The sequence below is a fragment of the Podarcis gaigeae genome, assembly GCF_964106915.1.
Source record: "Podarcis gaigeae genome assembly, chromosome: 3".
Classification (NCBI taxonomy): Eukaryota; Metazoa; Chordata; class Lepidosauria; order Squamata; family Lacertidae; genus Podarcis; species Podarcis gaigeae.
In genome coordinates this window covers 17,488,251-17,515,176 of record NC_139680.1, presented here as the reverse complement: position 1 = coordinate 17,515,176, position 26,926 = coordinate 17,488,251, and the positions used below count along the sequence as shown (strand labels likewise).

Genomic DNA, 26,926 nt, shown 5'->3' with positions numbered 1-26,926 from the left:
CTCCAAGGAGAGGAGGGGCTTGCTTGATTTCCAGTGTGTGTGCCCTGCTCACTCTGCCACACATTTGAGTGCGCAAACACACCACAGAAAGCTACATTTTTGCAGAGAAGGATGGTGAGCTGTCTTACCTGACTGTAATTGTGCATGCGTACGAGAGGGAGAATGTACGAATAGGTCTATGTGCATCGTCTGTGAAGGAGGGAGCAATGTGCAATCTCTGTGATAGAGATAGAAAGAGGGGGATGTGTGGTTTCTGGGTGTTTATGTGTGTGACATGGGACGCAGGTGGCGCTGTGGGTTAAAGCCTCAGCACCTAGGACTTGCCGATCAAAAGGTTGGCGGTTCGAATCCCTGCGGCGGGGTGCGCTCCCGCTGCTCGGTCCCAGCGCCTGCCAACCTAGCAGTTCGAAAGCACCTCCGGATGCAAGTAGATAAATAGGGACCGCTTACCAGCGGGAAGGTAAACGGCGTTTCCGTGTGCGGCTCTGGCTCGCCAGAGCAGCGATGTCACGCTGGCCACGTGACCCGGAAGTGTCTCCGGACAGCGCTGGCCCCTGGCCTCTTGAGTGAGATGGGCGCACAACCCCAGAGTCTGTCAAGACTGGCCCGTACGGGCAGGGGTACCTTTACCTTTACCTTTATGTGTGTGACAGAGAAAGGAGAGGGGTGTATTACATGTATGTGTGTGAGAGAGAAATGCCCATAGGCAAAGGGAGAGAAGTTATGTGTGGCTCTCTATATGGGGATGGTCTGTGCAAGGTTGCCATATGTCCTCTTTTTCCAGGACATGCCCTCTTTTTTATGGGAATGTAAAATGAGAGTCACCACAGTTAGAAGTCGGCAAATGTGTCCCCTTTTTTACTCTTCAAAATATGGCAACCTTACACTGTGCTCTGTATGTATATGATGAGTGTGGGAGAGAGAAATCCGAGAGCCACTTTGTATATTTTTTTTCTGGAACGCGGGAATGACCCTTGCTATTACACAACAACAGTACAGTGGTACCTCGGGTTAAGAACTTAATTCATTCTGGAGGTCCGTTCTTAACCTGAAACTGTTCTTAACCTAAGGTACCACTTTAGCTAATGGGGCCTCCTGCTGCTGCCGTGCCGTGATTTCTGTTCTCATCCTGAAACAAAGTTCTTAACCTGAGGTACTATTTCTGGGTTAGCAGAGTCTGAAACCTGAAGTGTCTGTAACCTGAAGCGTCTGTAACCCGAGGTACCACTGTATCATTTTATGGGCGGGGGGAGGGGGAATCAATAGTGTGTTCTCCATCATCAGGACAAGCTGACTTCCCATTGTTAGCATGAAGCTGCCAGGAGGGAGGGGAGAAGCAGCAGTGAGTGTATGCTTTCTAATTTTGTGTTGACATCATGACTCCCCATTGTAGCCATTTTGTGCTAGTGTCCATGGCACCTCCTTCCTGGTACTGGCACCTCCTTCCTGCCTATCTGAGGACTGAACCTCCTTCCTGCCTTCCCTCCTTCCTGAGTACTGGCACCTCCTTCCTGCCTATCTGAGGACTGAGCCCAAGTATTATGAAATGACCTACAGACTCCAGTTCCCCAGGCTATACTTTGGATAAATGTTTTCCCCTGTGCTCTCAGTTGCCTGTTCCGAATTGTACATCCAATGAAGAGTCCTTTATATTTACAACATCTCCCTTGGGACTGATCGTACTGTCTGCCCTGCTCTGTGACTCTTTTCAGTGCACTGGGTTTGCTGCATTGCAGCATTCTGTTTAATGTCTCAGTTCTGAGGAAATAAGCTAAAGGACGGCCTGGAAAGGAAAGGAAAGGAAAGGAGAAAAGTCAGTCATTGCAGCATACATATTAATGGGTTGGGGATAAAGAATTAGACAGACGTAACACGACGGGAAAGCTTGCTTACCTAACACCTATAAATCTTTGTTGAAGGAGGGTCACCGCCATGGGATTCTTCTCCCAGAAACAGCAGCTAATCAAACATATTGGAAAGGAAGATGTCGTCACCCTACTGATTTCATTTGGTTGCATTCCAAGGGTGATGTTATGGACAGCAGTGAGATTATGCTATGGAACAACCTCCACATGGAGAACCACACAGGATTGGGGGCTAAACCAACTCTGTCGATCCCATGGCTGAAGTCAGCAGTGTCCCTTTGCCTAACAGAAACCCAAAACAGCCTTCTTCCCTCCACAATCCCTTTCCTTTCTGTGGTTTGGTTGGAGTGCTTTTGTTTCCTTCCTTTAAACCCCTTCCATTTCTGGTTACCTTAGTTTTTATTCCTAATGGCCTTTACAGACACAGCAGGATGGCATGGGCATATATTAAGACATGAGTGACAAACACACTTAGGGACTGTTCCCTGGGGGGACAGAGTGTCCTGTGCACAGCCAGCCCCCATTATTATTATTATTATTATTATTATTATTATTATTATTATTCCCAAAGTTTTAGGCAGGAAGAAGCTTCTGTGCTTCTTTTGCATTTACTTCCAGGGCAAGGAATCCTGGTAGTATAGAGCAAAGGTTCTGAGCGTGGGGTGGGGGGACATGCTGTTTATTGTGTGATGACTTATCTTTGTGAAGACAGATGAAAATAACCTCAAGGTTAATGGATTTATGGTATTGCACAGAAACAGATGTGTATTATATCCACAGTATCAGAGATGCACAATTTACTTCCTTATACAGTGGTACCTCAGGTTACATACGCTTCAGGTTACAGACGCTTCAGGTTACAGACTCCACTAACCCAGAAATATTACCTCAGGTTAAGAACTTTGCTTCAGGATGAGAACAGAAATCGTGCTCCGGCGGCGCAGCCGCAGGAGGAGGCCCCATTAGCTAAAGTGGTGCTTCGGGTTAAGAACAGTTTCAGGTTAAGAACGGACTTCCGGAAAGAATTAAGTACTTAACCCGAGGTATACCCTTTGCTACAGGGGGGATTATTATTATTGTGATTTTTAAAAATGAACTAGTTTCTAGTTTCCAGTGGAATAAAAAGAAGCCCCTTAGAAATCTAGTGGCAACGAGTGGATGGGAGACCTGTTCTTTGGGACTGTGTCATATTTGAAAGGGTCGGGTCTCCTGCGTCTCCCAAACAGTGACATTCAAACTTTCCAGAAATGGGTAGAATTGCTATCAGTCCTGGATATGTAAAAAGGTACAAGAATGTTGGGAAATGATTTATAATGAGTTAAAAAAAAAAGTTTTAAACTACTTTCCCCAAAAGACCAGCGTCCTTTCTACTGGGAATAATCCAGAGAGAAATCCCTAGGTGTCAGGAAAGCTGATTGATGTACGCAACAACAACGGCCTGTGTTTTTCTATCCCCCAAATGGAAAGTGAGCGAGGTCCCTCATAAAGAGGACTGGCAACTCAAGATGTTAGAATATGCAGAACTTGCAGGTTTAACAGACAGAACAAGAGACCAAGAAGACCGTATATTTAAAGAAGATCAGAAAATATTCATTGAATATATGGATAACCACCGAACTCAGCTGAAAACATTGGCAGCATTAAGATAAATTCAACAGTGTAAGTAATAATTGATTGTTGTAAAAGTGGAAATCTGATCTGAGTGGTTAAGGTAAAATATGCAGGAATAGAGGACATACAAAATGAACCATGGAAGGAGAAGAAGGGATATTTCAAAGTTTGTAAAATGATTATTTTGCAATGTCAAAAATGAAAAATCTAATATATATATATTTTTAAGATCTGCTATCAGACCACCCAGGCTTCATACATGTATGCTGCAGTGCAGAAGAAAAAGCTACTGGTAATATGCTGTAACACCCAGGCTGCCCCAACTTGGGTAAAGAACTGCAGAACGTTTCTCTTGTGGACTTTGGTTGAGAATGTGAAGGCAGGAATGAGTTTGGAAGTTAACCATAAAAAGATTGATAAGGTTTCAGAGTTTCATATATATATATATATTGGGGGGGGGGGACAAATATGGGGAAACAAAACAAATAAGCTTTGTGCCACAAAGAAAGCTCACAGTTCTTAGAAAAGATTGCTACTTCAGTGTGACTAATCAGTTGGCACTGTTCTTTTTTTCTGTTATGAATTCAAGTCCATCTATGTTTTCTATTACCCTAGAGACTCTTTAACCATCCAGACAGTACAGACAAGGCAATATATTTTCAAGTGTCTGAAGCAGACTGTTTTGGGATCAAATATCTGATGTTGAGCTGCAACAACTTGCTGTGCGTAACCCACTTCCTTCTCTCGGGAAGATCCTAATTGGGCTGCAGGATGCCCACCAGAACCATTTTGCTGAAGACTTTCCAGATTGTTGCCGTTCCTCCTGTTGCTGGGCAAATATCCGGAGGGAAAGACCCATGCAGTTCAAGGGTTCAGGGCAATATCTGAAAGCGTGAAGCTGCCACATTGGCATTTGCAAGAGTAATATTGTTGCTTGCAATAGTCTTTCTGGGAACTGTAGTTTGTTAAGGGTGCTGGGAACTGTAGCTCTCTGAGGGGTAAATAACAGTTCCCAGGATTCCGTAGGGGAAGGCATATTCTTTATTAATGGAGTGCACACAGCCTCTATACAGTGGTACCTCGGGTTACATATGCTTCAGGTTACATACACTTCAGGTTACAGACTCCGCTAACCCAGAAATAGTGCTTCAGGTTAAGAACTTTTCTTCAGGATGAGAACAGAAATTGTGCTCCGGCGGCATGGCAGCAGCAGGAGGCCCCATTAGCTAAAGTGGTGCTTCAGGTTAAGAACAGTTTCAGGTTAAGTATGGACCTCTGGAACGAATTAAGTACTTAACCCGAGGTACCACTGTATCTGCATTTTAACGAAAGAACAGATGTGTTCATTTCTCTTTCTGTGTTTATGTAAAAATAAAGAGTAAATTAAAAAAATAAAACCTATGCAGGCAGCGCTGAGTAGGGTTACCAATGAGCTTTTAAGCACTGGAGTTATGTGCTGGCAATAGTCTGTCCCCACCAACAGCCTAGCCTCTGTTTTTCTGCCCTCCTTCCAAAGAAATTAACATTCTGGTAATTCTGTGACCAGATTTTAAAGTATGACTGCAGCAGACCTATTGAGAGGGAAGAGAAATCCTGCTGGCAGGTAGGAAGTTGGATTCCAGAGAAGATGGGAGAGGAAGAACTACAGTGGTACCTTGGGTTAAGAACTTAATTCGTTCCGGAGGTCCATTCTTAACCTGAAACTGTTCTTAACCTGAGGTACTACTTTAGCTAATGGGGCCTCTAGCTGCCGCCACGCCGCCGGAGCACGATTTCTGTTCTCATCTTGAAGCAAAGTTTTTAACCCTAGGTACTATTTCTGGGTTAGCGGAGTCTGTAACCCAAAGCATCTGTAACCTGAGGTACTACTGTACATCACTCCCAAAAACACAGTGCTATGTCCAGGACATGTCCCATGGGTTCAGATCCCACACCAAAGGGCTGCCACAGGGTGGATTCCCCCCCCCCCTTGTTAAGTTGTGGGTGAACATATCAGATGACACAGCGATTCTTCAAACAGCTCTTGTTTATTCGCAGGCCAGAACAGAACTGAACTGAAGGGTTCAGTCAGCCTGCTTATATAGAGCTCCAGTACAATGTTACTGTAATAACTTTCTAAAACTATCCAATCACTGAACATCACTTTTGATCCTTCATTTGCATAACTATCTACAGTATCCCCCTGCTGGCCCAGGGTGAGAACTTCAGTACATAACACCCCTGCTCCAGAGGGTAGGATAGGACCTGAACCAATGGATTCAAGTTACAAGAAAGGAGATTCCAACTAAACATCAGAAGAACTTTCTGAAAGTTAGAGCCTCTCCACAGTGGAATAAATTTCCTGCGAAGGTGGTGGACTCTCTTCCCTTGGAGGGTTTTAATCTGAGGCTGGATGGCTATATCTGCCATGGATGCTTTAGTTGAAATTCTGGCATTGCCGGGAGGTTGGGCTAGATGACCCTCAGACTCCCTTCCAACTCTATGATTCTGTGATTCTATGAACTTTCTTCCCACAAAAAAAAACCCCCACCACTCTAGGAATCAACTCTTTCCAAATGGCACATTTCTGTTCTCAGATTAAGACTGCATAATAAACATGCCCGTTTAAACAGTGCCACAGCTAGAATGCTCAAAATAACAATTAAAAACAGGAGATTTTTTTTCCTTTTTCTTCTAGAGCTGGTGAAATGCCAATACTGAAAGGCATTGGCAGACCAAACTGATGGAATATGCAGAAATGTCAAGACTGACGGGAAAGATCAGAAGCCAGGAAGACCAAGTATTCTTGAAAGACTGGAATAACTTTCTAATATATTTGAGAGACCACTGTAAACAGCTGAAGTCATTGGCAGGAATACAGTGACACTCATAAAGTAACATGAATTTTGGATTCTATGATTATGTAATAGATAGATTACAGTAAAAGATGCAGGAATAAAATTTAAAAATGGAACCCATGGGGGGAAGGAAGGAGGTCTGAAGGTTCGAAAGAACTCTTTTTTAATGTTGTAAATGTTATGTTTGTTGTGCACAACCTTTATGTAAAACTAATTTACAATTTTGCTTTCTCATTCCCTTTCCCCCAATCCTCAGTTTTAGCTCTCCACATTTCTGCATCAGCTTGCGATTTTCTTTTAAGTCCTACAGAAAAGCGACCAGCATTTTATCATGCGAATTGATGCACCATTTTGCAAGACAATCCCAATATAATGCATTTATATATGTTGTTTTCACCAACATATGCATTCATATGCACATTTTAGTATATGCATTTTTTGGGGGTAAACGTTGCATAGCATTGCAAAATTTGGAGAAACTGGGATTTTGGAGGTTAACTGTGTTTTGGTTTATGTACTATTCTTAAAAAATGTGAATTAGTGTAAGTAAATGTGATCTGAATTAGGGTTGCCATATATCTGGAATTTCCCAGACTTAGCCAGTATTCAGACCTCATAAGCAGCATATGAAAGCCCATGTTGGTCGTGTAGATTTTGGCGAACGTCATACAAAATTGCTCAAAAACTCTCTCTTTATTTAGTTTTTGGAAGAAAAGCTCAACAACTTTTTGTGTCCAGATTTTCACTTTTTGAAATTTGGCAACCTTGTCTGAATTAAAGGCTTAGTTACAGGATGCCCTCCGCACCCCCATTTCTAAAGAGCATCATAGTAACCAAGTTTTGAGTCGACCGTATTGCAATCCAGGCTTCTTCTATGTCTACACAGTAACCTCAGATAACCTGCTCAAAACAAGATAGAAACCTGTGTGCCGAACTAAATTTTAGCTGGTGGGGTGGGGGCAGGGAGCTATGCCACTGTAGTCTTTTAGTGAATAAATTTTGCATGTTAGCAAATGAATTATTCTGTGGGAATGAATAAATGAATGATCTAAGGCACAATAGAAAAACCCAGAGGCAATTAAAGATGTGTGCGTGGGCATGTGACACCAAAAGGCCTCTTCTGCTAACTCAGGTTGTGCGTGTAGCAGAGTCATGCATAACTCCTTCAGTGCATTACCTTTGAATGATGCAAGGCTGGTGATTTGAGAAGGGCAGATTTCCCTTTTGTTTACTGCAGCACGTAGCATCGGGTTGCCATATTTCAAAAAGTAAAAGCTTTTTTTTTAAAGTAAATTTATTTTAAAATTTACTTTATTTCAAAAAGTAAAAGCTTTTTTGTACGCTTAGGGTTACACTGTTAGTTTGAGTGTGGGGAATGCAAAATTCAAATCACTACTCAGGTATGAACCTCACCTATAAGCCTTGGGTAAGTTCATACAGTGGTACCTCGGGTTACATACGCTTCAGGTTACACACTCCACTAAGCCAGAAGTAGTGCTTCAGGTTAAGAACTTTGCTTCAGGATAAGAACAGAAATCGGGCTCCGGCGGCGCGGCAGCAGCAGGAGGCCCCATTAGCTAAAGTGGTGCTTCAGGTTAAGAACAGTTTCAGGTTAAGTACGGACCTTCGGAACGAATTAAGTACTTAACCCGAGGTATCACTTAACATTAAGCACCTTACAAGATTGTTGTGACCTCCTTGCATGATAGGAGCATCGCAAAAATGATGAACCCCTAGCTCAGGCTTCCTCAACATCGGTCCTCCAGATGTTTTTTGCCTACAACTCCCATGATCCTTGCTAGCAGGACCAGTGGTCAGGGATGATGAGAACTGTAGTCTCCAAACATCTGGAAAGCTGAAGCTGAGGAAGCCTGCCATAGCTCATATTTATTACTATTTCTATCCTCTTGGTCAAGTTTCTCATTTATCCCAATGGAAATAATTTAATAGATTATTGTATTTTAGTGCTCTGTTGGAAGCCGCCCTGAGTAGCTGGGGAAATAATAATAAATTATTATTATTATTATTATTATTATTATTATTATTATTATTATTATTTGATGTAACTTATTTGATTTAATGATAACCCCTTCCTTTTGTTGTTTTAAGACCAAGGTTAAGGTGCTCCCATATAGGCTCACCCTCTACAAAGCTAGGAAGCTAAGGCTGATTCCTTAACAAGACGTTTCTCATGATCAGCAATGACGTTGTGCAATGTCAACAAATTGTGCTATCTTATAAGAGATCAAAATGATGGAAAGTTTGTGGAAGAATGGAGGCCTCTTTTGGATTATTATTTTTTTTTGGGGGGGGGATCACAACCAAATGCAATCACAGGCAGCAGTGCTATTTTTCTAGAAAAAGGGGTGCCAGAAATCACCATGAAATCACCCTTGTTCTCTTATAGTGTCAATGGTGCCCACCTGAGAGGTGCCAGAACTGAGTTCCGGCTGAAAAAAGGCCCTGACAGGCAGGATTTGAAATTTGAGAAACAGGAAGCAAATGATAACAGAGAAATATGTATTAGATGAAATGTGTGATATTATGCAGTATGTGGAAGGGATGGGTATAAAAACAGCATGGAAGGAAAGGTGGGAAGTCAAATTCTAAGAGAAATGTATAACAAATTTGAAATTTAAATTGGTTAAAGTTGTGAAAATTTAATAAAAAAATTAAGGGGGGAAAAACCACAATTGTGCCAGCTTACAATTTACCCTCTGTGCACCCACATGACGGGAATCTATCCCCTTTCCCTCACTTCTGCGCCCTTTTAATGTGGATCCCTTTCTGTTGTTTGTGAAGTATAAAGTAAAAAAAAAAATGCTTTGCAAGAACATCTCAGGTACAACCAGAGCAAAGCTGCAGATGGGTGAGGGAACACATATGGTAAAAGCTTTGTCAAACCCAGCAAAACACACACGCACACACACACTTTTTTCTCAGAAAAGCAATACAGTACAGGAGACAAATTGCCGCAGATGATTCCAAGGCCAAAAAACAAGAAAGAGCCTTTTCCCTGGTGGAATGGCGGCGGTGGACATAGGCACAGAAATGCTGACCATGGAAATTGGTTCAGAAAACAAATTTGCAGACCTGAAAGGAGCTGTCAGTGACTTATCAGGATGATACCAAAAGTCAAGAAGAGGGACTTGAAATGCTTTTGAGTTGCAATGAGGGGGAAATGGGGAGGGTGGACAGAGTTCAGTTTCCTCCACTGTACACAATTTGCTAAAGGATGAAACACCTAGGGTTGCCATATTTCTTATTTACAACAATAAATAAAATCAAATAAATAAATAAAGGTGGGGTATAAATAATCAATCAATCAATCAATCAATCAATCAATCAATCAATCATTACAGTGGAGTCCCAAGCAAAGGGAAGATTCTAAGTGCATTTTCCTAAGCCCACTTAAATTACCCCTCCCTGCTAAATATGAGAATGTCTGCTCTCAAGCTAGTACATGGTAGCCCTATTTAGGGATGTTTTTAAATGTTCAGTGTTTTATTGCACTTTTAATTCTGTTGGGAGATGCCTAGAGTGACTGGGAAAACCCAGCCTAAGGGGCAGGATATAAATTGTTGTTGTTGTTGTTTACTATACGATGTTTAGAAGACGTCTTATGGCACACCTGTATAGGGCAGGTTTTTTATTTAAAAAAATTAATGTTTCATTATGTTTATTAAATATACATATAGCTGCCCACAATGGCTGGGGTGACCCAGCCAGATGGGTGGGGTATAATAATAATAATAATAATAATAATAATAATAATAATTTATACCCCACCCACTCTGGGCGGCTCCCAACAGAATATTAAAAACATGATAAAACATCAAACTTCCCTAAGCAGGGCTGCCTTCAGATGTCTTTTAAAAGTCAGATAGTTGTTTATTTCCTTGACATCTGATTGGAGGGCGTTCCACAGGGCAGGCTCCACTACTGAGAAGGTCCTATGCCTGGCTATTAAATTAAAATAAAGTATAATAATGGACTAGGACGTCTGAACTTTCATCAGATAAATGTTGGAGGGTATGATCCCACAATTCTTGGAGGGGAAGCCATGACTGGTATCGTCGTGCTTTGAATGTGGGGTGCGAATGTGGCCTTTGTCTCTCTCTTTCATTGCAAACAGCCTCCCCTTGCTCTTTTAAAGCCTCTCGCTGCAGCTGCCTGCTCCCGCTGCTTTTATCTTTCCTCCTTCATCTTTGGCCTTTCCTTCCCCTGTCAGTCTCGATTAACGGCTTGCCTGCTGGGGCTCTTGCAGCATTCGACGGCAGCCTCTTTCCTATCATTTCTCTCCCCGCCTCCCCGCTCCTGGCTTTTATGTTTCCCCAGCTCACAAACGGTAGGTAGCCGGGGATTTCTTTCTGGCTGTTAGGAGAAAAACTGATGTCATCTTCTTGACCCTGTGGAACGAGCTGGAGAGCAAAAAATTGGTTTAGCAAAACAGGCCGGTGAGCAGTGCTAGTGGCAAGGAAGGATCGGAAAATTCATTCTTGCTCTGTGAATGGAGCCCACGTTGCGTATATCGGAAATGGAGACAAAAGCTTTGGTCAGCAACTGGATCTCAGCAGAGTAGGAAATAATCCCTGAATTAGGGATGGGAAATAAATTTGGTTAGCTTCAAATTTCAGTGATAACCTATTGAGACTTCCGGGTATAGGGTAGTATATAAATTCTAATAATAATAATAGTAATAATAATAATAGTAAAGGTAAAGGTAAAGGACCAGTTGTGGCCGACTCTGGGGTTGCGGCACTCATCTCGCTTTATTGGCCGAGGGAGCCAGAGCAGCACACGGAAACGCTGTTTACCTTCCCGCTGGAGTGGTACCTATTTATCTACTTGCACTTTGACGTGCTTTCGAACTGCTAGGTTGGCAGGAGCTGGGACTGAGCAACAGGAGCTCACCCCGTCACGGGGATTTGAACCGCGACCTTCTGATCAGCAAGTCCTAGGCTCCGTGGTTTAACCCACAGTGCCACCCGCGTCCCTAGATTGCGGGGTATAAATAATATATTATTATTATCATCAACAACAACATCATCTCATTAGCCAGGAGAGTGGCAGCTTAGCAGCTCTGTATCAGAGAGAGATATATCCATCTTTCTATCTGTGGCTGGAGAGTTCTCACCTGTATTTAGTGAGGAAGCCTCTATTTTTCCATCAGCTGCTCAAGGCTGCATTTCCACTTATCTGATAGTGGCTTGCTTCACCAGAGAATGAGACACGACAGCTCTTCTGCTCACCCCAATAATGTAGCAAAATAAGATGCTTGCAGTGTGGAGGCAGCTGCCGACAGTGTGCCACTAAATAAAACTCCACAGATCTTTGGTTGTTTTAAAGTGAAGTGCATCAGAGTGCATCTCACTCTCAGATGCAAGCTCTTCTGCTACTTTGGGGGGAAAGGGAGCAAGCACCACCATCCCTCTGTATTTCACAGCGATCACTGCCAATCTAATAGCGACCACACACTTCAGGGTAACAAAGCTCTTGCACCTTTAATAGCGGTGTAGGGAAGGGAATTTCAGCCAGTGAAAAAATCCCCTGAAATCCCCTCTTCTGCACAACTATTAAAGGTGTATAATTGGTTTCCACCCGGCCTCCCTACACACAGCAGGCTATGCAGATTATACCCTTGTGAATGTAATCCTGGCCATATAGTTTGCTAGCAGGTTACTAGGCTACCAGCTCTTTTTTTTTTTTAAACATTTTTTTATTGCTTTTTAAAAATACAGAAATACAGAAAAAAGAATAAAGAGTGGTTATAAGAAAAAAAGATATAAATAACAAATTTCCATATTCTTTTTCCATCTAATCTATAGGACTTCCCCACATCCTCCGAACCCTGCGTTCTCTGTCTTATAAAGCATCAGCAATTTGTTAACTTATTTCAAAACTTATTGTAACTTCCATTTTATCATGTTCCCTATTTTCAATTTTACTATAGCTCAATTCTTATATGTTTTATATTAAACACAATAAAGTTATTTCATTATTTTACCTCTGAATTCTTGTGTCTTAATTTTCATTTCATTAACTTACATTTGCTGAAGCTAGAATTTCCTGAAAGGTGCATTTTTTTAACATTCATACAGCTTATAGTGTTTTTTCAAATAGTCCTTAAACTTTTCCCAGTCCTCCTCAGTTGTTTCTTCTCCCACGTCTCGGATTCTGCCAGTCATTTCAGCCAGTTCCATATAGTCCATCAACTGCGATTGCCATTCCTCCAGCGTGGGTAAATCTTGTGTCTTCCAATATTTTGCAATCAGGATCCTTGCTGCTGTGGTAGCATACATGAAAAAGGTTCTGTCCTTCTTAAGCACTCTCTGGTCCACCATGCCCAGAAGGAAGGCCTCTGGTTTTTTAGGTAAGGTAAATCTCAATACCTTTTTTAGTTCATTATGGATCATTTCCCAGAAGGCCTTCACTTTCGGGCAGGTCCACCAGAGATGAAAGAATGTCCCTTCCGCCTCTCCACATTTCCAACATTTGTTGTCAGACAGATGATATATCTTGGCTAACTTGACTGGGGTCATGTACCACCGGTATACCATTTTCATAATATTTTCCTTCAAGGCAGTGCATGCCGTGAATTTCAAACCGGTGTTCCATAACCTTTCCCAGTCTGCAAACATAATGTTATGCCCCACATCCTGAGCCCATTTTATCATAGCGGATTTGACTGTCTCATCCTGTGTATTCCACTTGAGCAGCAAGTTATACATTCTCGAAAGTAGTTTACTTTTTGGCTCTAACAATTCAGTCTCTAGTTTCGATTTTTCCACCTGGAATCCAACTTTTTTATCTATTTTAAATACCTCTTGAATTTGCGCATAGTGCAGCCAATCTCGTACCTTAGTTTTCAATTTCTCCAAGCTTAGCAACCTCCAATTGTCTCCAGTTTTTTCAATTATTTCCCAATATTTAGGCCAATGGGCCTCCATGTTGGGTCTCTTACGTGCCTTGGCCTCCACCGGTGAGAGCCACCTCGGAGTTTTACTCTCCAATAACTCTTTGTATTTTATCCAGACCCTCCAAATTGCTCTTCTGACAATATGGTTTTTAAACAATTTGTGCACTTTGGCCTTGTCATACCACAAATATGCATGCCACCCAAACTCATTGTCAAACCCTTCCAGATCCAGGACGTCAGTGTTCTCCAATAAAATCCAATCTTTCAACCAGCAGAAGGCTGCAGATTCATAGGCTACCAGCTCTTTCGCTATATATTTGGAAAAGCTGCTTGTTTGCGATGCCTTTGAATACATTTAAAGATATCGCAAGCATATTTTGCACAATGGCTCCTGAGATCAAGGAGTGTGTTTCTGCCCGTGCTACTACTGCGTTGTATCTTTATCTGCTACACAGAGTTTCTCTATTGCAATTATTTTAACATTTTTCTTCTGCTGTTTTTATCTTGAATCCTGCACGCGATTTCATTTGACTATCGTATTTTTAAAAATAGTCCACAGAAGGCCTCCATTTTTCTATGAAAGGTTCATCCTTTTGATCTCTTAATTTTGCTGCCGGCGTTGCTGTTTCTGTGTAGTCCACTCTTTGCGTAGTCAAAAGCCACTCTTCCTTCATTGGAACTTGCTCTTCTTTCCATCTTCTTCTTCTTCTTCTTCTTCTTCTTCTTCTTCTTCTTCTTCTTCTTCTTCTTAATATAACGCCCTATACCCGCAGGTCTCAGGGCGGTTCAGAAAATTTCTGTGCTTATATTAATCTAGCCGCTGTTGTCATGTGCGTCCCTTTTCTATTACTATTAATAGAAAATAGAAGGCTAGCGGTTCGAATCCCCGCGACGGTTCGCCAGAAGTGGCTTAGTCATGCCGGCCACATGACCCGGAAGCTGTACACCGGCTCCCTCGGCCAATATAGTGAGATGAGTGCTGCAACCCCAGAGTCAGTCATGACTGGACCTAATGGTCAGGGGTCCCTTTACCTTTACCCCGCAATCTGGGTGGCTCCCAACAGAATATTAAAAACACAATAAAACACCAAACATTAAAAAATTCCCTAAATAGGGATATCTTCTAAAAGTCAGATAGTTGTTTATTTCCTTGAAATCTGATGGGAAGGCGTTCCATAGGGCGGGTGCCACTACCAAGAAGGCCCTCTGCCTACAATGTTTACCCCCAAGCAAGGGCAGAGTAAGAAACCAAAAAACTGTTGAATAAGATAGACTGCCCTCACAATATTACTCAACACCTTAAATTCTCCATTGTCCTATGAAATAAAATTCCCTTTTCTAGTACCGGGTTCTATAACCTGGGAATCTGCCAAGCTGGAACTCGGCTATACAGCTGCAAATAAAATGTTTTAAGTGTGTTTTAAGTGCAATATGCAATGTGACACTAGACTGCGATGACAGGCCTTATGGAAAATTCAATGTATTTTTTAAAATGACAATCATAAACTAAAAAGACTATCAAATATCTGTCCTTTTCTAATGCATAAGCCAAATGGTAGGCCCAGCCCTGCGGGTGTTTGCTCATCACCAAACCTAAACCGCCACAACAAAAAAAATGCTCTTCTTCAGAATCTCTGGAAAAGATTCCATGAGTTCTGAATGTACTTGACTCAGGGCCTGGCATTGAAGATAAGGCGACATGTCTAAATTCTAGGGCAGCTCAGCTGCGTGGAATTCTGTCAGATTATGCAGCTCAGAGGAGAATTTCACTTGCCTCATGTGGTGCCATTAATTTGATTTCTTATCAGTGTGGGAAAACCGATGACTATCTTTGTGTTTTGATTTCCCTCCCGTTTAAATCTAATAAATTTGGATTTAATAAACCACTTAAATGTTGCTTGTGAGGCTGAGCTTTAAAAGCACATTTTTAATATTTAATATCTGGCTTCCCTCTCGGGTCATTGTTATTCAGCCCAAACAGCTATGCAGTTTTATTTATCCTGGCTAGACTTACAGTGTTTATGGTGTTTTTCCCTCCTGCTAGGTCATGCTGAACAAATAGTGAGGGAGATGGATAATTCATGTTAATGAACCGTCTCTTTTCGTTGACAGGGTTGTTCAACATTATTCTGGTGTCCCTCCCAGGGTGCCCAAGGGTCTAACTTTTCAGAGGTACATTGTGTACCTGAAGGACACACTGGGGACAATCTCTATTTTGCCTTATTAATTCCGGTGTAGAATTAGAATGGGAGGAAGATTCAAGTTTGCGCGGCGCCAGTCTGAAGGTGTGGGAAAGACACACAGGAACTCAAAGCACTGTTGGATACTATGAATCTTTCCCCCTCAAGCAAAGCCAACTTCAACCTAACCATACTTCAGAGGTTTTGCCCACTGAGGCTGCTGTTTTGCTCCATTCTCCTTTTCCAGCCTGGTCCACAGGAAATCTTTGTCTTCCGCAGCATACGCGTTATAACAGATTTCCATAAAGTTTCCGTTTTTTTTCTGCTACGGTAGAAAGAAAAGGGGCTGGAGATATGGGCCCAAAAGAAGTGGGAGGAAAAAATGGGGACCCGTAAAGGAAGAAGAGGAGAGCAAACTCGTTAATCCAGCCATCCTGATGTTGTTGGACTAAAACTCCCATCAGCCTCAGCCAAGATGGCCAATGGTCAGGAATGAGCACAGTTGTAGTATTGCAATATTTTTGTTATATATTTATTTGTACCCCGTCTTTCCCCCGGATAGGAAGCTGCCCAGAGTGGCAGGAACAACCCAGGTAAATCATCATCATCGTTGCCATTATCATAGGAAAACAACAACCATTAAAAACAATTAAACATGGATAGAATTAAAACGACATACTGTTACACGCCATTCCCAGGACGAATCTACCTACAGGTTGGTTATAGCGTTAAAAATGCGTTATAAAAATGTGACACCAGAGGGCGTTGCAGAGCAATGGGAAATCACATTGAGAGCTATGTAACTTTTTTTAAAAAATAGCCTTTAATGGTGTTTTTACAGATCAGTGTAGATCCAGCCCCAATCTCCACAGCAGGATGAGATTCCAGGGAGTTCTAAGCGCTTACCCAAGGTCCATGTTTCCTTTTGGAGAATGAGGCACAGCAGAGACTGTGGTGTCTTTATGATATATGGTTTCTTTTCGCATATATATACAACCTGCCATGGAGGGGTTCAGAACATCTGCATTCCAAGGGGGTCCTATTTCTCCCTTAGGCACACCAGCATCCTTGCTCTGCTGCCTTGCAGCTTGCCTCACATCCTAGGTCACATTCCACCTTTCCTCTAGCTGCCCTTCTAAATCTAGAGCCATGCCTAAAACATTGGCATTGTCTTTTTAAACCAAACTCCCAGTTGAGGGTGGGAGGAAACCACCCATTTGCAAATGAGATTTGCCCTTTTATTCTCTGTCTTGCTACCTGTTCGTTGCCCCTAGGCTGACACCTCATGCATGAGGCTAGTCCAGTCTTAATTGGTTTTTGACACAGTTCAAATGCAGATTGGGCTTGATTATATTCTTTTTTTTTTTTTAATGAGTCAAAGACTTTATTAGGTTTCAAGGAATGTGATACATCGTGACATAAACAGCTACGTAGCTCAGCCCTGTATCCAGAAATCATAAATGGAAAGCTCAGCAAAGCTTTGAAGCCAAATCAGGGCAATTGGTAGCCAACCAACTTGTAATGGGCTCCACAGGAGGGGCAGCGCTGGGGATTTCCCTTGTGTAGCCAGAACCAGATCACAGTGCTGTTGTCTTCTTCACAGATGCAGCCCACAAGCCTCTTGTCTGTAATTGAAGGGACTATGTTGGGGTCTTCCTTTATTCCAGCATATCGTTTGGGTGGTAGCATGTTGTAAGGATCCAGCCCCTTCTCTAAAGCTTTCATGGTTTTCCTCTCCATTCCTGTAGCCTGTAGCTTGATTATATTCTAACAATGGGATGTGGGTGGCGCTGTGGTCTAAACCACTGAGCCTCTTGGGCTTGCTGATCAGAAGGCCGACAGTTTGAATCCCCATGACGGAGTGAGCTCCCATTGCTCTGTCCCAGCTCCTACCAACCTAGCAGTTCGAAAGCACGCCAGTGCAAGTAGATAAATAGGTACCGCTGTGGTGGGAAGGTAAACGGCATTTCTGTGCTCTCTGGTTTACGTCACAGTGTACCATTGTGCCAGAAGCGGTTTAGTCATGCTGGCCACATGACCTGGAAAGCTGTCCTTTACCTTATTTTTTTTTAACCTATATTCTAACACTTGGGGGTCTGATCACAGCTCAAATACACACATGGGCGTGGCTATCACTTCCCACCAGAGACTAGCCTATCTTAATAAGCTTTCAATGCCCCAAGCCTTAATTAAATTCTGACACTAACTTGATTTGGAATTTAGGGTGTCTTGCACCCACAAATTCATAACAACACAATATAGTCCCTCAATTCTATACATATATAGTCATTCAACACCTGCAGCCTGATTCTTTATCTACATTGTTCAGAATACTGCACATATATGCTGATGTTATTTCCCCCCCCCTACAAACAATATATTGGCTAGTTTATTCAAGTTCTCATTTACAATGTTGGAGTGGGAAAATGCACCCCTGTCTTTCATAAACTCTGTTTGTAGATGGTAAACAGATTTCAAGGAGCATTTGGGTGGTACACAATTTCAGTTAACAGATGGAATCCATCATAAACACTAAATCGTACACAGTGATGTTTTGGGCATAATAGAATATGTCTACCTCTAGCAAATGAGTCGTACAGGATGGGGAGAAAACAGACAAAGAAGAAAATGGGATAAATACATATGCACTGAACTCAAAAGGAAGTATCTGTCTGCCTTGAAAGTCAACAGGTGTATATTTACTTTGGATAAATCCAGTTAATTACAGGTGCAGACTCTCCTCTTTTATTATTCTGTAGGTTTACTCGGCCCGGCAGTTAACAAGGTTTAACTGGGATTATAGATTCTAAAAAGAATTCTGGGATTGGATTGTGTGCAGATTGCCATGTCTTTTGATTTCTCTGTGCTCCTCTATGTCTACATTGCATATGTACCCTATGGCATGGATAAACACCCCAAAAAAGCAATCTCAGTGCAGTCATATATACACAATTGCACCAAAATTCTTTCAGGTAGCATCCATTGAATCCAGACATTGCCTCTCAACAAATATGGAAGGTCTTCTTCCATCTGCAGAAGCCTTCTGATCCAGTGGAAGAATTCTGCTCGTGGGGTGAGGAAGGAGGCCATTTTCAATCTGTTCCCTCTCTACGTCTCCTGCAAATCTGCTTTGCAGGCTTGGGGAACACTCTGGGATAATGTGGGTGCCCTGGGAGCTGCAGGGGGAAAGGGACATTGGCAGAATCACCTCTCCATGTTTCTGCTGATGGGAATGTCCTGTGTAGGACCTTTGCGTAAGTGGATCTGATGTCCGTATACACATTGGCACTACAAAAAGGGGGAGGGAAGACACAAATAAGCCGAAGAAGCTTAACATGGTGGAAAGATGGACAAACAAAAAGACATACATGCATACATACACAAAGGTAAAGGGGACCCCTGACCGTTAGGTCCAGACGCGGATGACTCTGGGGTTGCGTTGCTCATCTCCCTTTACTGGCTGAGGGAGCCGGTGTTTGTCCGTAGACAGCTTCCGAGTCATGTGGCCAGCATGACTAAGCCGCTTCTGGTGAACCAGAGCAGTGCACAGAAATGCCATTTGCCTTCCCGCCAGAGCGGTACCTATTTATCTACTTGCACTTTGACGTGCTTTCAAACTGCTAGGTTGGCAGGAACTGGGACCGAATAATGGGAGCTCACCCCGTCACGGGGATTCGAACCACCAACCTTCTGATCGGCAAGCCCTAGGCTCAGTGGTTTAACCCACAGCACCACCGGCGTCCATTACATACATACATATCTGTGCCAAACATTTGAATTTTCACAAAACCATACAGGAAGGAAGAAGGACGTCACCAAAACACATAAGGATATACAAAACAGAGCAAAACCCCAAAGGAAAGCTCATGTCTTGCTGCCAGAATTATATTAGTGAAAACAAACCTTATCTTGGTACTTTGTATTCCAGTGACTTATATACTGCATTTCCCAATAAATTTATTAGGTACACATCCTTCCTTACACCTTTAATAAGAGGCTAGTTTAGGAGATATATAAAAGCTGTCTCCCAGACACTGTTGCAGACTTAATAAAGGCTTGAAAGATTTCCTGTTCACAGAGATTACCTGTCTGACTTTTAGTAACAAGAATGTAGTGAGTTCTAAATCTTCTTCATTAACAATTCCTTTCAAATAAGGAGGGCACTTTTGAGTGCCAAGGGGATATAATAACCAGATATATCTTGAATTTTATTGGGCATTTCTTACTAGAATAGTTTTCTTTGGGGCAAGACCAGAATAAAGAGAAAACAACTTTTGCAGCCTGCTGCCCTCCAGATGTTTGGATTACATCTTTCCTTAGCCCAGCCTCTTCCATACAGTCCAAAACATCTGGAAAGTACCATGTTGGGGAAGCCTGAAAAATTTCAGTTCCTCCATTCTTGCTCCATATAGCGGGTCCAATGGTCAAGAAGGCAGCTTCTGCACATGCTGTAGAGGGAAAATTTTTACACATCACTTGGGAAGACAGGTGAACTAATGCCAGTGTGCTGGAAGAAGCAAAGATCACCAGTGTCAAAGCAATAATTCTTCAACATCAACTTGGTTGGACTGGTCATGTTGTGCAGATGCCTGATTATCGTCTTCCAAAGCAACTACTCTATTCCGAACTTAAAAATGGAAAGCGTAATGTTGGTGGTCAGCAAAAGAGGTTAAAATACTCAAGGCAAATCTTTAAAAAAAAATGTATTATAAACTTAAACCTCCACTGCCTTGTGGGAAATCTTCGGGAGACGGAAAGGCTAAGGAGTAAACTCTACACAAATCCTCCCATTTGTTTTCTGTTGTGCTGGTAATTTGAGCCCCCCCCCCATTGTAATCAAAGCCTTCCATTTCTGACTGCAGTGTTCTTAGGTGATATTTGGAGCTTATATTTGGTGCTTTTGTTTTTGCTATTTTTTTGCATTTTTGTTTGTGTGGCTTTTTCATTTTTGTGACTGTGGCTTGTTCTTTGTTTTATGATTGATTGATTGATTGATTGATTGTGTGACTGCGGAAATGGATAAAAGCCCCCCATCCAAACAATGACTATCATCAGTGCAGGTAAGAAAAAAAATAATTTTAATTTTTATCATCTACTATATTGTCTTATTTATTTCATAGTACAGTACATTGATTATTGCTTTCATTTTATAGATTAATGGTATCGTTAGTAAAATTCATGTTAAATTGCTGTTTTAGGGGTTGTTTTTAAAAGTCTGGAACAGATTACTCCATTTTGAATTATTTTCTATGGTAAATCTCACCTTGGTTTTGGAACGCTTTGGTTTTGGAAAGGACTTCTGGAATGGAATAAGTTTGAGAACCAAGGTACCACTGTACATAGAATAGCTCCCTGTTGTAAGAAGGTGTGTTTGAAGATGTACAAAATTAGTTAGCTGCCTGTGAAGATTAGATCTTATATAATTTAGAGTCTTCGAATGTCTGATCTGCAAATATTGAAAAAGAAAAAGCTCATTGGGAGCTTTTTATTTCATTTCAATACATTTGTTACCATCTCTTAAAACCCCCCAAATATGTACATGTAAGAACATTACCACACATCATAAAATACTGATTTTAATTCCATTAATTCCCAGCCCACAGAGAACCGCTGCTAACTATAATGGAAACTAATGGGGGAATTTTTGAACCAAATATTTGCTCTGTATAGTTCTCTCAAATACTAAATAATGTATCACTTTATATCAAAAGCAATTTGTTTCTTTTTCTGGAATGAAAGTCATTCCCCCACTTCCCAACGATATGTGTGGCAATGCAAGGTCTCCCCAATTGAAACAGATCAACCATGCTCCATTTAGAGTCAGGCTCCAATTTAAGCCCATCCAAAGTTATTTTCAACGTTTTTTTTCAATTCATTATAAGTCATTTCCCAGAATGCTCTTGATATCTTACACGTCCACCACATGTGGAAAAGGTACTTTCCTTCTCTTTACATTTCCAGCGGTTCGGGTGGTGCTGTGGGTTAAACCACAGAGCCTAGGACTTGCCGATCAGAAGGTTGGTGGTTCGAATCCCCACGATGGGGTGAGCTCCTGTTGCTTGGTCCCTGCTCCTGTCAACCTAGCAGTTCAAAAGCACATCAAAGTGGAAGTAGATAAATAGGTACTGCTCCAGCGGGAAAGTAAACAGTGTTTCCGTGTGCTGCTCTGGTTCACCAGAGGCAGCTTAGCCTTGCTGGCAACATGACCCGGAAGCTGTACGCCGGCTCCCTCGGCCAACAAACCGAGATGAGCGCTGCAACCCCAGAGTCGGTCACAACTGGACCTAATGGTCAGGGGTCCCTTTACCTTTACCTTACATTTCTAGCAGGAACTACTGCCCCTGGACTCCAAATACAACCAGAACCAGCCAGAATGGCTAACTGTGATGATAGGAATTGGGAGTCCAAGAACATCTGATGGTCACCATATTACCGTAGCTACCCTTGGATAAATTTACGCATTTGGGCGTCCTCTTCCTTACCCCAGGACTCAGGTGACCTGAGCCAACATACAAGGAATATTTACCTTGTACCATGTATCATAGTATGCATGTCTGGATTGTTTTTACTTAACTTGCGGGCACAACTGATGCAGAAGAACTTGCTAAATCTTCCTCTCTCCTTGCAGGAAACCAGGATCTCTAGAAGTGGGCTAATTTCTTGGGCACTTCAGGGCACCAGAAAGTTCAGCTTCAGTGGTGGAAGACTGGAATGTATTTGGTTGTATTGTTAAAAAAGCTTCTTTCTAGCTAAATAATCTACTGATATTTTTTTTAGGGCGACTGCTATGATTGGTGTTTTGCTGCAGAAATGAAAATGTTTGCAGTGTTTAGCTCTCATGTATATTTCATTAGCACACGGCTCAACACCTTGATCAATTTTAACTGTCTCGCCAAAGGAAAAGGCACTGTTACGTAACTGCAGTAGCCTATAAAATGTTTTTGATAGCCTCTCCTGAGAGGATCATCAGCACTGCAGCGTTTGAGATAATATCCCCAGCATCTTTTAGCCACTGAAATTCATGTTTATGAATGAGGCCGAAAGCTGGGAGAAATGAACGGGGAAGCCACGAAGATCTCAACTCAAACGATGTGGCACACTCTGGAATGTGACAAACTGAAAACTGATAACAAAAATATGCTTCCCAGCCAGCTTTTGGTTATTTTCCCTTCAGAAATGCAATATGTACAAAAATTGAAAAAACATAGACATTCAGAAGCCATGCATAAGTTAGATATGTATTTCATTTCAATATATGGAGAAGTTTCTTAGGTGTATTCTCTTTTCTGCTTTGCAAGAAGCATCCCCACTCAATGTGTTTAGGACTACAGTTTCCATCAGCTGCAAGCAGCACATCCAAAACATCTGGAGGGCAGCAGATGTACGGGAAAAGTAAAGAAAGCTATATCCAGCCCAAGTTCCTTTTATTGCACCAGAGTTTATCCAAGAACTCGTCAAGCTTTTGCAGAAAGGGAAGCATGAGAACTGCTATCAGAGCTTCCTATGGCAGTCAACTCTGTTGTATGTCTTTGTACCACACTTGCAAACGTTCCTTACAGGGGTGTCAACTTGAATAAAACATTGGAAAAATGCCCGGGAAGGCCACCACCTTCCCAAGACACCGGGGCGTCTCTTCGGTGGTCACTCTCTGGCTGTAAATCTTCCTCAGTCCAGAGAGACCGGTGATAAGCGACCCCTCCCTCCTGAAAGGAGCACGCTCGTCTTCTGGCATCTCATTGCAGAAGAAAAAGACAATCAGTATCTATAAACAACTTTATTTACGGTCCATATATAAAGAGAACCCACCAGCATGTCTGCTCTCTCTCAGCAGCAGTACAGAACAACTTCTCACACAGAAGTGAAAGTAACTTCTTCAGCAGTACCCAACTGTACTGAGACTTCCTGTCTCAGTCTCTCAGACACTCACATGATATAAACAACCAGAGTGCTACTTGCTGAGCAGCTGGTGAGATAAAAATCCTAACAGGTAAGCTCCCCCCCCCCCAACATAATCGATCACATGATGCAACGCACACACAGCATTTGAATGACAATGACAATCAACCTGGGGGGCCTGGCTCCCTCAAATATTTTTTTTTGGGGGGGGGGGCGAAGGGACCTTGGCCCCTAGGAGCTGGCTCCTATGATTTCTTATGACCTCCCAACACTTATGGTTCCATGGATCAAACTCAGCATTCTGATACTATTTGAGAAAGATGTAATCCGCATAGAAATTGATATTGAGCTGTTTCACATAAGGGTGAACATCATTTGATCTTCTCTTTTTTTAAAAAAAAATGAATTTTTATTAATTTACATCAAAAGAAAAAACAAACAAAAAACATATTAGTTTTACATCAAAATTTCACAACATATTCCTTTTTGGGACTTCCTCCAGCTTATCCGTAAATGATCCGTAGTTATAATTTAAGTTGCGCATTTCTTAATTTTGTATTGACATTGTTTATATCTTTCTTTCTATTCCCTTTAGACAATATTTCATAGTCTTTCACAGTGCTTCTTTAAATCCCGTTAGTGTTATCTGTCCCTCACTTATATGTTCCAGATATTCCACAAATTTCCCCCAGTCCTCGATGAACTTTTGGTCTCTTAAGTATCTAATCTTTCCTGTCAATTTGTCCAGCTCCATATAGTCCAACAACTTCATTCTCCATTCTTCCACAGTCGGTATTTCTTGCTGTTTCCATTTCTGGGCCAGTAACACTCTTGCTGCTGTTACTGCATATTGGAAAAATTTACCATCTCTTCTTTTTATCTCGTTTCCTAATATCCCTAACAGAAAGACTTCTGGTTTCTTTATAAATGCATATTTTAGAATCTTCTTCAATTCATTATTTAACATCATTTGATCTTCTCAGTGAAAATCTACTCACTATTGATCCAGAGTAGATTCCAATGTATAGTTAGCAGAGTAACAACTTAAACACATTGCAGGATTCCCCAAAAATAGACCGGAGGCAATTATATTTCATCCAGCAGAGCTTTCCTGCTACTGAAGGCAAATGAGCATAATGGTCACAAATCCAATACATTCAGGATTGGCACTGTCCATAAAAAATCCAGTTCCAGCAGACTTAACTTAAACTTACAATAGCTTATAATAAGTCTAAACCTTAACTCTAAGTATACTATGTACAGAACACCACACCAGATGGAAGGGAGATAGAAAGAGAAAGTGTGAAACTCAAACTCCTTCTGTCCTCTTATTATAGTCAGCATGACCTTGACAAAGAGATAACAGAACCAGTGTAAACCAGCTGTACTCAGCTTCTCTGAAGGAATAACCCAAACATCAGGAACCTTCTGTTTGTTTGTTTCACACAGAGAAGCTTCCAGAACCCTCTTGAATTAATTAGAATAGGAAAAATATCTACACATGAGATCAATACTTTCTGCACTAAGAAATGCAAACTGACAGATCTCCTGTCAACTTGATTATCCAGACTTTGGGAGCTGTTTTACTGTTGGGTTGAAATAAACGACAGATGAGTGGTGGGTGTCATATGGGAGGCATCTCCCGAGCATGTCTCGGGGAGTCTCTTTTATTGAATATTACAGCATTGCCACATATGTGCTTATTGCTGATTGGTTAACACAAGTACAAAACAAAGGTTGCATATAGACATTAATCATCAATAGATTAAAGGGTGGGAAAGGGAACACAGAATTGGACAGGCGTGAAAGCCTCCGTATTAAATTATAACTAGTGATTAATATATAGCATTCATCCGTAGATGTGATCAACCAAGCACTAAGAACAGGTCAGAATGCAATGTTTTCATGAACTCATGGTGAACTGAACATTCTAGGGTGATGTGCAGAAGCAAAAACTTTCCTTCATTTTACAAACACACAAGTATCACTTGATTACCTGAGGAGCATTCACGCTGGCATGATTGCTCATCACAGGATGACGCAAACTTCAAAATGCCCACTGATGGGCACCCTAAGGAAACAGTGGCTCCATAGTTGCTGGCCATGGTGCTTAGGAGCATGGAGCTTAGAAGTTGAAGCGGGAAGCTGCAGTCCACCCACTCACACACAATGCCCCCCCCCAATGTAGTGTTGTTCTGAGGGCATTGTTGGGGGGGGGGGATCCATTGGGAAAGTACCGTGGAAACTTCCCTGATTGTCCCTCAGGGGTGTTGTATGTCATTAAAGGGACGCAGGTGGCACTGTGGTCTAAACCACTGAGCCTCTTGGGCTTGCCGATCAGAAGGTTGGCGGTCTGAATCCATGCAGCAGAGTGAGCTCCTGTTGCTCTGACCTAGCTTCTGCCCACCTAGCAGTTCGAAAGCATGACAGTGCAAGTAGATAAATAGTTACCACTGTGGTGGGAAGGTAAACAGCGTGTCCATGTGCTCTGGCACTCATCACAGTGTCCTGTTGCGCCAGAAACGGTTTAGTCATGCCGGCCACATGACCCGGAAAGCTGTCTGTGGACAAATGCCAGCTCCCTCAGCCTGAAAAGTGAATTGAGTGCTGTACCCCATAGGCAGCTTTGACAGGACTTAACCATCCAGGGGTCCAGGGACGTCACATTGTGGCGGCAGTGTGGTGGTTCTTCCAAGGCCTCTCCGGGTCTCGGAGATTGCGTCTGAGACCTTGCAAGACCTCTGAATGCGACTTCTGGTTTCCCCCGGAAGTTGCATTTGGGGGCCTAACAGGGCCTCCGATGTTGTCTGGGAGGCCGTGTTGTGGGTTCCCTCACACCCTTGTCCCCCTAGACCTGGCGTCGATGCCATCAACATAGTTCCACCCATTGCTATTTTTCTAGAAAAACAGGTGCCAGAACTCACCATTGTCACCATTGGCAATGGCACTCACCTGAGAGGTGCTGGAACTTAGTTCCTGTGAGTTCGTCCTGGTGGGGGGGAAAGGCATTGGTTCCACCCAGAATCAAAACCAAGTGAGGCATACCTTGGAGTGGAATCAGCACTGGGCATTACCCTTAATCACAGCTGCTACATACCCACTAATTCCAATATTAGATATTCTGGAGGGGGGGGGGGAAGAATTGTACTTATATTGTGCAGTCTTGTCTGTCACAAGAATCAATTGATATATTACTTTGCAGCACCAGAGTCCAAAGTAAAAAGGTTGAGGCATATTTCAACACAGTTGTCTTTTCCTATCATCTGGCGAGAGACTTTTCTTGTTGAGAGGACTTCTCAAAGAGCTGTCAGATTAGTAACTCCGGCCACAGGTTAAGCCTTTCTAAAAAACAATTTCAGCTATGCCTTTCCTACCAGGGTGCCTTCAGAAGAAGATGGGCAGCGTGGTGTGTTGAAACTATGATGATTTCAATTTATATACAGTACCTCCCTTTATAAAAAGATTCCAGGACGGTGTACAACATTAAGAACACATTTCAGAACATAAATGATGATAAAAACATACTAAAAAGCATACTAACTAACGGTTGCAAGAGCTGTGATCGACATCGGTACTTTGTCTGATCTTCCCTGAAACTTATGTTTATGCAGTGTTCTA

General features: G+C 42.2%; 1 protein-coding gene and 1 long non-coding RNA gene across 4 annotated transcripts in view; one reads left to right on the top strand and one right to left on the bottom strand.

Annotated features, from left to right (window-relative positions):
- Positions 1-6,353, top strand: part of LOC310840754 — a 190,788-nt gene extending 184,435 nt beyond the window's left edge. For both annotated transcript variants that reach the window (XR_014562092.1, XR_014562093.1), the window contains 2 exons: positions 3,706-3,897; positions 6,154-6,353. This is a non-coding gene — a long non-coding RNA (uncharacterized lncRNA). The remainder of the gene's footprint in view (positions 1-3,705; positions 3,898-6,153) is intronic.
- KCNS3 (potassium voltage-gated channel modifier subfamily S member 3) overlaps positions 1-26,926 on the bottom strand; it is a 466,063-nt gene that overhangs the window by 391,597 nt on the left and 47,540 nt on the right. The window lies entirely within an intron of this gene.